At 28.9% G+C, this 10,999-nt stretch overlaps 1 long non-coding RNA gene and 1 other non-coding gene across 2 annotated transcripts; both read right to left on the reverse strand.

The window, feature by feature from the left end:
• Nucleotides 1-1,666: 1,666 nt before the first annotated feature.
• LOC112999369 (uncharacterized) lies at nucleotides 1,667-8,127 on the reverse strand. Its single transcript, XR_005888261.1, has 2 exons — nucleotides 6,345-8,127; nucleotides 1,667-2,253 (listed from the first exon to the last, which is right to left on the reverse strand). It is a non-coding gene; the product is annotated as an uncharacterized lncRNA (long non-coding RNA).
• On the reverse strand, nucleotides 6,980-7,068 carry MIR156N (microRNA MIR156n). Its single transcript, NR_048871.1, has one exon. It is a non-coding gene; the product is annotated as a microRNA MIR156n (primary transcript).
• Nucleotides 8,128-10,999: the final 2,872 nt, after the last annotated feature.

The following is a 10,999-nucleotide window of genomic DNA, read 5'->3' on the forward strand; positions in this document are numbered from 1 at the left end:
TACCAGCTATAATAATGACATGAGCGTTGCAACCACATTCAACGGCAAAATTTGGCATTCTGAGAGACTAAAAAGCTAAAGCAACAATCGGTTAATCTCCCTATTTTGGGCCTTCTTATTTGACATTAAAATAAGGATAAATAGTTATTTTTGTTCTTAAATATGTAATGCATTTACAAATTCATCTTCAAAAGATGAAAATTCAAATTTTAGTCTCCAAAAGTAAAAAAAATACGACAAATTCATTTATTCATTAACTTTCGTTCGTTACCGTTAATGTAAGAACCTATGTAACTACAAAGAGGAAAATGTCACAAAAATGATTACCAACATGACTGCTGAATAGATTGAACTAAAATGTCATTAAATTTCTATTGGACTAATTTGTCAGACCTCAAATTTCATTTCATTTAAGGGTAAAATATAATTTAATCTTCATCTTCTTTCCCTTTTTTTAATCCTTCCTAGCATAACATTACAATAAACACTTAAAAAATAGAAAAGTAAACATAAGTTAAAACAAATATTATCATAATAAGCATAATTTTCATTAATAAACATAATCTGTCTATTGTTATGAAATTTTTAATGTGACAATATTTTATCCAAAATATGAGACTTAAATAAAAATGTACAACTACTAAGTTAATCCTTACAAAAATAATATCCAACTTGATTTTGTTACTGCCTAATGTTATCATAATAGAAATTTTTCAAAATAAACATTCTACTAGTGTACCACAATAAACATTGTAACAATATACCAATCATTACAAATTTTTCAATCACAAAATCTGGGATCAATTAAATTATATTTTACCCTTAAATAAAATGAAATTTAGAGTTTAACAAATTAGTCTAATGAAAGCTTACTGATATTTTGATCCAATGAAAACTTAGTGACATTTTGGTCCAATCTATTCAACAGTTATGTTGACAATCATTTTTGTGACATTTTCGTCCCCCTGTTACGTAAGCTCTTTCATCAATAGTAACGAGCGAAAGTTAATGAATGGATGGATTTGTCACACTTTTTTTACTTTCAGGAACTAAAATTTGAATTTCCATTTTCGGGGACAAATTTGTTATCGATCTACACATTCAGGGACGAAAATGACTATTTACTCTTAAAATAATTTCCCTCATATAGGACAAATCTATTTTGAGTAAAGTAATACCTTGAATTATAACTTCTTGTTTAAATATCATGGATCGAACCCTAAACCTTAGTTAAAGAATCCAAGTGTCGTGCCACTTGTGACATCATATATAAAACCCTTTAAATGCATGTGAAAAGAATACAAAATGTTCCATCAAATAAAAATTGTTTATCCATGAACCCTTTAAATACTAGTTCGATTAAATTAAATACTAGAACTAGTATTTAATTTTATCACATTCAATTAAATACTTGCTCAAGCCACCTATTGACGCTCAATAACTACAAAATATCTCTCCAAAAGTTTGACTTAGTGGCCTCTATGCATGGATGCATTCATTCTCTTACTAAAGTCCAAATTATGGCCATAAAAAGCCTTTATGGATGAGAAGTATTTAGGATAAAAAGGTTACCTTTTCTATATTTTTTTATATTATTCTTAAATTAAAATTAAAATTTTCGTCATAAAATATTCATAATAAAAAGTTTACATTAAAAGTCATCATATGTTATTGAAATAAAACTCGAATATTAATTTTAAAATAGCACCCAAAATACCAATAGAAATGCAATAAGTCTTGTCCTTAAAACAATGTTCAACACCTAAACCTTTCCCTAAGAATATAGCAAAGAGTCTTATATCACTAAGTAAGATTGGTTACATATATAGATTACACAAAAACATTCAACTAAGTTAAATACTGAAGTTTAATTCAGGGATGTTATTTACCTGAACTCCCCTTAAGAACTTTCTCTAATGTGCCTCTTGATCTCCTTCACCTCTACCCAAAACTAATATCATGCAATTTACTATTCTCAATATCAGTGCCTCTCGATGCCTTCTTTATTTGTATCCAAATCACTTTAGTTGATTTTTTGTAATCTTTTCCTCATTTCCTCATTTGGTGTTACCGATTTCTCCTCACATGTAATCCTTTTGTATGTTGTCTTTTCTCGAGTAGCCTCATCCATTTTAATATTGGTGTTACTCCCTCTTTTTTCCTCTTGTGCCTTTAAAACCGAAATAAGAAAGGAGGTTTTAGGCCTTCTGCAGTAGCCTAAATAAAACTCCCCAATATAACAAACATGCATGCCTACACATACAAATATAGTCAAATTATGATTACAACCATAGCCATTATTATTGGAATTTGGAATACCTTAACAACAAAAATTGTCTAAATTGATCATAAATTGGACATCAACTTTCAAGTGCAGCACATTATCTAATTGCTCAAAATCTAACACCTGAAAACATCACAAAAGTTTTGCAGTATGACACGGTTCTAAGACTAACTAGCAGAATCTTCCACGGCTCACTAGCACATATATCGAGTAGGAGCTTTAAACAAAACCCAAAATATAACATAATTAAGAAGACCACACCACAAGCCAGACACAATTGCTTAATAATCCAGCAAGAAATTGATCAAAACAAACAAAATCTATTAATGTGAAGAAGAAAAAAGAAGCAAATTAAGAAACAGACCACCTAATCCTATACCAAGAAGCAACAATTTTCGCTTATGACATAGCAGTATAACTAAGACAGATTAATACACACTATTCATCCCCAAAATTTTCAAGAAACTGACTATATGAAAGATGCAAATATACTGTGTAGATTGCATACAAGCAGACTAATAATTAATCAAGTAAAACATAAGCTATTAGCAAGAAAGAGTATAAAAGACTAATTTTCAGACACAATTTTAAGAGAAATTCCTTAATAAAGATCAAACTGCAATTTAGAAGTTTTTTTATATCAATATAAAAAGTAAAAATGTCTTGCATTACCAAATATACTTAATATCTGAGTAGAAGTTATATATATGCTTTCAAATAAATTAATATACTCATCAACCAAATTAATGTACAATATCATATGTAAAATTATAGAACATATTGAAAGGTTTCCAGTGCATTCACTAGGGTAAAACCCCTGGAATAAAAGGTGAAGATGAATTTGCTATCCAGACTCAAATTCACATGTGTATTCATTTATGTTTAAATTCTTCTTTGTTGGAGTATTTCTATGCATAACAAAAAGTTGTGATGAATGACTTATTATTATAAATCTTATTTTTATTATTATTTGATATGGCCTCCTCACGTTCATTTGATCAGCTGCCTCATCTTGTCACTACCTCAACTAAAGGAAACTTCTGATGTTGCTGGCTAGACCGAGCTTTTACCTAATGACAGCAATACCAAGGATAAAAATTATAGAACATCACTCATCATGCAGTCACAACACCTCAGTTGCAGTGTTTGCTGAAAATCGGTTAACTTCATTTAGACATGTACAAACAAGACGACTAGAAGCATCAATGAGAAGAGTAAATTATGGTTTTAATTAGGCCTGTAAAAAAAAGGGACAAGGTGACAAATTAAAGGACATCAGAAGAAACTGTTAAGAAAAACCTTATAGTGAATATTAATATCTTTAAAGATATGGTCTATAATTAAGCCTAAAGACATTAGGTGATCCATGAAACTGAGCTCACTTAGTGGATAAGACTTTTGTTGCTGTTATTGTTTAGATATATTATAAAAGCATTATATATGATTGTAAATATATATAGTTACATCAGTATAAAAAAATCATAGATAATTCTTCAGAACATAATTAAGATATTGAGATTTGAAACATTGATGAAAAGGAAAATATGTCAAACTTCTCCTACATCAACAAGCCTTTCATCAAAATTACGGTTGTGATTGATGCATAACAACAGATGATCACAAGAGTCATAACCTAAAATTAATAATTTCAAAATTCAAAAGGTTATTACTTTCTGGATTACAAACTAAAACCAATCACAAACAATTATTAACACAATATACACAACTAATTAATACAATTGTATTTGGTATATTAATTGATAACATAATAAGCAATTAGGCAAAGAAATAGAGCCTTTAAATTTTGTTGATTGGGAATTGACATGAACTTAATTTAGATGTGAATAAAATAGTGAAAATCAGGAGCACAGCGCGCATTTCCAGGTTGATGGCAGAAAAACATGCATAAAATTAAGCAACGAACATTCTGAATTGTGAAGAAGTGACATTCATTCATTTCAGAAATTTTACTAATTAAGAATAATTAATAGAACAAAATAGTACTGAACTAGATTTCTCAAAAACTGAACCTATAATATAACTACTGCAATCATTAATGAAATTATATTGACCACAACCAACAAAAAGTACTCAATAATTTCCAATGCACACACCATTTACTATATATTGTAGATGTTGTCTTTGTGCTGACTGCTGACCGGAGTATGTATATTCATATTATCATAATCAAAAGATAACTATAAAATACAACTGCAAAAGATTGCTGATACATTACAGATAAAGGTGCAATGCAAGAAAAAGTAATTACAGAAAAAATATAACAAAAATAGTCTTGCATCATTTAACGACTTTGACTGCTAATCTCTTTATCTATCAAGAAAGTGCATGAACAAAATAGAAATATAGACCATCAATAAAAGTATAATATAAAAGTTGCATGAATTAGTCAGTTACCTTAACAACATCAATAGACTCTGCTCCATTCATTGTCCAGCATTTTAAATTAATTCTTCCAAGGCTTTTAGTATTAACATGATCAATGTCCAATAAATTCAATCAACTTAAAATCATGAGATAATTGATGAATTCACTCTTTAAAACAGCAGTAACGTATTGTTAAATACTAATGTTAGTAGCTAACTACTACCCGTCTACCATTTGTATTTTAGTAATATATCAAACTGAATTTTTATAACTAACACAAGAACACCTAAAAATAAGGTGATAACTACTGAGCAAAGATTCTTTTGGACTGCTTACAGAACATTTTCAATGACAAATTAAAGCTTCCCGTATGATATAGACACTGTAAACATGCCAGTACTCATCCAATATGATGATAGAAGAAATTATAACAAGTATAGAATTCACAGTTATAAGATAGGAGTTATGCTAGTGTCCTTAATTATATCAACCAACAAATACTTGAAATTTAATTTCTTAATCCAAATTACATACTGCTGATTATAAGAAAAACACAAAGCTACCAAAATTATTATTATTTTTCAATATCACATGTACTACACTAAAGCTCATAATGTACTACGAAATTAAAATTCCAGTCAATGCTTTCATATCAGCATCAAACCAGAAAAAAAATAAAGCAACAGCTTGTTCATAGAGAATACATCATTTATCAGTTTGTCAAGATTAAATACAGTAAATTTTCTGGGCCCAGGAGTTCATTTCCACTTCATATTAGATCACAACACACATCCTCGTCCCTATTCTCTATTTATAAGACATGGTCATCTTTTTTCTCTTATTATAAGATTTCATTTCTCTCTTGTGCATTCATTATTTTTATTTTTTTTATTAAAATATCTTGAATTATTTTTTTTTCTCTTCTATGGAGATTGGAAAAGATGAGTAGGTTCCCAACAAAGTTAAAGATATATCTGAAAAAAAATTATAATTATCGACAAATTTAATATTAATAACTAAATTAATTAACTTTCTTAATAATTATAATTAGGGACGACAGAAGTATATAACAAGAAAAAAAGCCAAACTATTGTCAAAAGGCAACTTATAATAAAGGAAGTAATTATTTGCTAAGTTTAAATGTTTAGCTAACTGTATGCCTATATGGTGTCAGTCTATCCTAAGCACACGTATAAATGATGAGGGTTGTGTAATAAGGCCCTCAATAGTCAATATAAAAGTTGTCAAATTCCCAAATATAAATTACTCACAGCAAATTATATGTGTTCTAATACCAGGGTAGGTAAGGAATTTGATTTAAAAAAACTTGTAAGGATTAATTGATCTCAAAAAAGAAAACTCAATAAGAAAAATAAGGCTGCAGATTGGTTATATAGGATACATTATTTATCAGTTTATGGTGATCGAATACAGAAAATTAATGTCCTACACTAGAACCATTAACACATGCAGTATCATAATACATAATAATAAAAAAAATTAATCCATTAGACTGTTCACTAGACTTCTGTTTTCAAATGGGGTATTATTCTGACATTTCTGTGTAATGATAAACCCTATATTTATCACCCTAACTATAGGGTTGCTTCAATTCCTTAGAATCCGACCACAAAACTCTACTGTTTTAGATATTGTAACAAATTAAGCCACATACTGTTTCAGGTGAGAACATCACAGCAAAAAACCACACCTCATGGCCCGCATGCTCTATATACTCAGAAAAAAAATATGAAATGCTATTAACACAGGAAAGCGATAATATAGCTAGCTAGCTAGAGTGCTAGACGCTAGAAAGTGAGCAACACGACCTGTGTGTGGACCATACTATATAACGTGAATGGTCCCTGCCACTCGCTAGCATACAAATACACATGTATAGATAAAAACAAGTTGCCCCTAAAGATCTGCACCTTTATCAGGGCACCTTGTGCAAGGTTTAATGCTATCAAAAGTCAGACTTATCCATTTTGCAATGACTAGTATATACTAAAAAATATAACAAAGCCAATCTATGAACATGTTTGTGCGTGTGTTCAACTAATAATAGTAGTAGTTAAAAGTTAAAACAAAATAAAAGCATACTTATATGCAAAGAACCAATTAAAGCCATATATACCTTTTTTTCACTATTGAATAATAATGAAATATATAATCATGTAACCTGTTTCAGTAAGAGACGTTTCTCATTACCTCCATCAAAATGAGAGAGAGAGAGAGAGAGAAGATGATGTGGTTTGGTTTTGGTTCATGCAGCAACTTAGTAGACTTGGAGAATTTTCTGGCACATGAAAACCGACAGAAAGAGTGGTGAGCACACAAAAGCAGTGATATAGAATTATATCAAGTGCCTCTTTGTGCTCACTCTCTTCTGTCAATTTCTGTCCAAATGTAAGGAATCAAAAATACCAAGTACACATACAATAGCTTCCAATGTATGGAAAGTTCAAAGAATCACAAACAAAATGTCTTACAAAAAATCCAAAGGAAAAGAACTGATAACTAGGTCAGATCTGAGGGAGAAAATGTAATATCCTTTAATGGAAAACATCATGAAATATGGTGGTGATAAAAAAAAATGGCAAATCTAGGATCTAACATGCATGTTCTTAAAGGAACAAATTTTTCTGAGAATTTTAGGGTTTATAACCAATAACCTGAGATACAGAGAGAGAGAAACAAGCAAAACAAACACCATGGAAGATGCATCAACAGATGAGGAAGGTAGATCAACAAAGAAGAGGAAAAGATTTTGAGGATAAATTAAATAGAACCAAAAAAGACAAGAACCATAAACTCCAACCAAACCATGTTGGGAAACACAAAACTCTCTCTCTTCATCTCTGACTTTCTGTACATTGAGTCAGAGAGAGTCATGCAAAACGTATAGATGACAAGTAGCTACTTAGCCAGATCGGTGTGACTGATCTATGTGCATGAAGGTGTGTGAGATGTAATATCTGAATAAATTTTGGGGTGGGAAAAAACGAAGAGAGAGTGCAATGAGGTAAGGGGCAAAGCAAAGTTGCACCTAGTTAACTATCTTATCCTATCCATTCATCCAACAAGAAAGAAGAATGAGGATGAGAGGCCTTAGCTTAACCCAACCCAAATGAAAATGGAGCAGCCTTTTGGTTGTGGTTTGTGTGGGAGAGAGGGTGGGAGAGTGATAGAGATATAGTAGTTTAATGCTACACTCACAGGAAATGCCCTTTGGCTTTCCCCACTTAAGCAAGCAAGATTATGATTGTTATCATCACCGTACCCCGCCAACCCCATTGTCTCTCTCTTCGGTTTTTGGGAAGACAAATAAAACGAACACCAAGCTTTTGTCGACACATAACCACATTTAATTTGTTTATTTTGAAAAATTAGTAGTATTATCATTCAGGGTAAGTTACGTTTTCAGTTTCTCTATTTTTTTGTGAAACTTAAGTTTAGTTGTGGAACTTTAATTTTAATCAAATTCATCCTTCAACTTTACAAAAACAGTGATTTTGTCGTCCTTCTTCAAGATAATGTTATATGTGAGGAGGGACCAAAACAACTACTTTATAAAGTTCAAATCAAATTAATCATAATTAAAGTTCAAAGACTCAAATTATTTTATTGAAAGTATATAGAAACTAAAAACATATTTGATCCTATCATTTATCATTTTTTTTCTTTTATCTTGTTGAAAAAATAGGTTATGTATTGAATGTTTCAAACGATTTTGTATTGTCATTAAATGATAAACTATTGTAAGATAAAGAATTATTCATGGATGTGCCAATAAAAAAAAACTCATTTAGTGATTGACCATTAGTCCCTTAAAGGATGATAAATTTTAATTTATTTATTGAAATTAATTTATTTATTGAATGTGTAAAAAGAGTTACAATTATATCATGTTGTAATTATATCGTCATTAGATTGTAATGATTAAGTACTATCTATGGTCTTATATATAAGTAATATAGTACAAATTATGAAGACCAAAGAAATTGGTGATCACATTTAATATTACTATAAATTTAAATTTTATTCTTAAAGTGTTCTTAAGTTTAAATGTTATAAGTGATTGTTTCATTTAATATTAATACTCATAGTCTAATAAAGGAGTGTCTAGTAAATAGAGTTAACAATAAATTAAGGATATAAAAGATATTTAACTTTAAATAAGTTTGAAAATTAATCATCTGTTTATAATTAGGACCAAAAAATGTATCATTTATTGCTTAGATATAAGACTAGAGGTAATATTAATTTGTCATTAAGTTATACATTTGCACGTAACTCTTACACTTTTTTACATACTCAATGATTAAATTAAATTTTTTATTCTTTTCATAACTAAATTATATCATAGTTTATATATTCAAGGGTCAAGAGGATTATTTATTGATAATCTTTTTATTGATTGAAAATATAATTCTACTTTATATTATCAGCTTATAGTTATTAAACTTTCTTATTTTCATTTATTTATTTCATATTTTTCTCTTTTTTTCTTAATTTTTCATTTCAGTTTAATTATTCATTTGGTGTTTATAGTTGCAATTTTATTTTTAACTATTTAGGCTCTTGTTGTCTAAAGTTGCCTAACTTAGTTCCACCCAAATTTTTTAAAATCACTAAAAAAATTAGAATTGGTGGTGTGAAACTGCTAACAAGAGATTTTAACATTTTTCACTTGGAATTAAAAAAAAAAGGTTGTTTAAAACAAGGCAACCAAGATTGTATTGTGGTGATCCATCACCCATGGCTAGGGCAAAGCCACGCGCAATAACTTTCTTGAACAAGTTGAGAGTCTTGCTTAGCCTCTATCTGTAATCGACAAAGGAAGGAGATTCACCTATAAGAACTCATGCTCAAATTAATATGACGCAATTAAGAACATATCTCATAATTAATGTTAAATATAAGCTTTTTATAGCTTTGTTAACCTATCATTTAATGATATTAGGTCTAATGCAATAAACTAATCTAAAGCAAAAAATAAAAAAAAAATGCAATAAATCCTTTCCAAAATTCTTAGAGAAACTTTAACCAATTGTCAAGCTATTTAAGCAACTATCTATTTTTTTAAAACAAAGTTAACTCATTTCATTCAACATAACAGTTTGAATATAATATGGAATATGATTGAAAATATACAAACATAATATAAACATTTTAAAATATATTAAAATATAAATAATTTGATTATTTTCTTATTGTTCAATTTTGATAAAATTTAACACAAATAATCATAGTAATATGTAGATATAATTGAATGATTGAATCAATAAAAATTACATTTTATATAAAGTTATAAAAATGATATAATGGTTATCAAAGTTACACCAATATAATTTAATCCTTCATATATAAAATATTCTAGCTATTTCTCAAACACAATGTTTGAATCAAATTATATGATTGCCAAGAGGAAAAATCTATCTCTATCTTGTCTCTTGGCCTTGTGTGAACTCTAAGTTATTAAAGGAAGCACTTGATAAATAACTAAAATAAAAGCTGAATTTGAAAGAAAACAATAAGTCGACAAGAATAATAATTGAAAAATAATTGCATTTATTTTTTCATTTATTGCTGAAGATCCTTGCAATTAGGAGTGTAAATGAGTCAAGTTAAGCTAAGCTTTATTAGGCATGAGCTCGACTTGAGTTAAATACGCAAGGCTTGAGCTTGGCTTATTACCTGTCATAGGCTTTCTTTAAAGGCTCGGCTCGGCTTACATAAGCTTAGCCTACGAGCTTATTTGAAAGCCTGCTTAAAAACGTCTTTAACCAATTAATTATTTTAAAACCTAGTGAAATACTAACCAAAAAAAGAAACTTATAAAATTTCGTATAAGTAATGTACAAATCCAAAAATAATTGATAAACAAAATCATATTGAATTCAAGTTATTGAAACACAAAGTATATCAAAAGACAATGAAAAAAAAAGAACATAATATTAAAAAAATATGTGGATTAGAGATGATTTATACTAATATAGCCAAATAAAAATATTTAAATTGTCCGAAAGTGTCTTTACAAAATATTTTTTTCTTTGGAAGTATTAATCTGGTTTCATTATCCTTTTAACTTAAGTCTTTTTCTTTTTGAAAATTTTTCACATACAAGTGAACTCTCTAAGCACTTTATGTCACTTCATCCTGTCATTCATAATATCATAAAAATGGTATAGATAATAGTTATTATTATTCTTCTTCTTATTATTATTATTACTTAAACAAGTCGGCTTGTCAAGTTTAACAAGCTTTTTTTATAGTTTGACTTTGGCCTTTTTATCTAAAAAAGCTTGAGCTTGACCTTTATAGTAA

This window comes from Glycine max, chromosome 14, assembly GCF_000004515.6.
Source record: "Glycine max cultivar Williams 82 chromosome 14, Glycine_max_v4.0, whole genome shotgun sequence".
Classification (NCBI taxonomy): domain Eukaryota; kingdom Viridiplantae; phylum Streptophyta; class Magnoliopsida; order Fabales; family Fabaceae; genus Glycine; species Glycine max.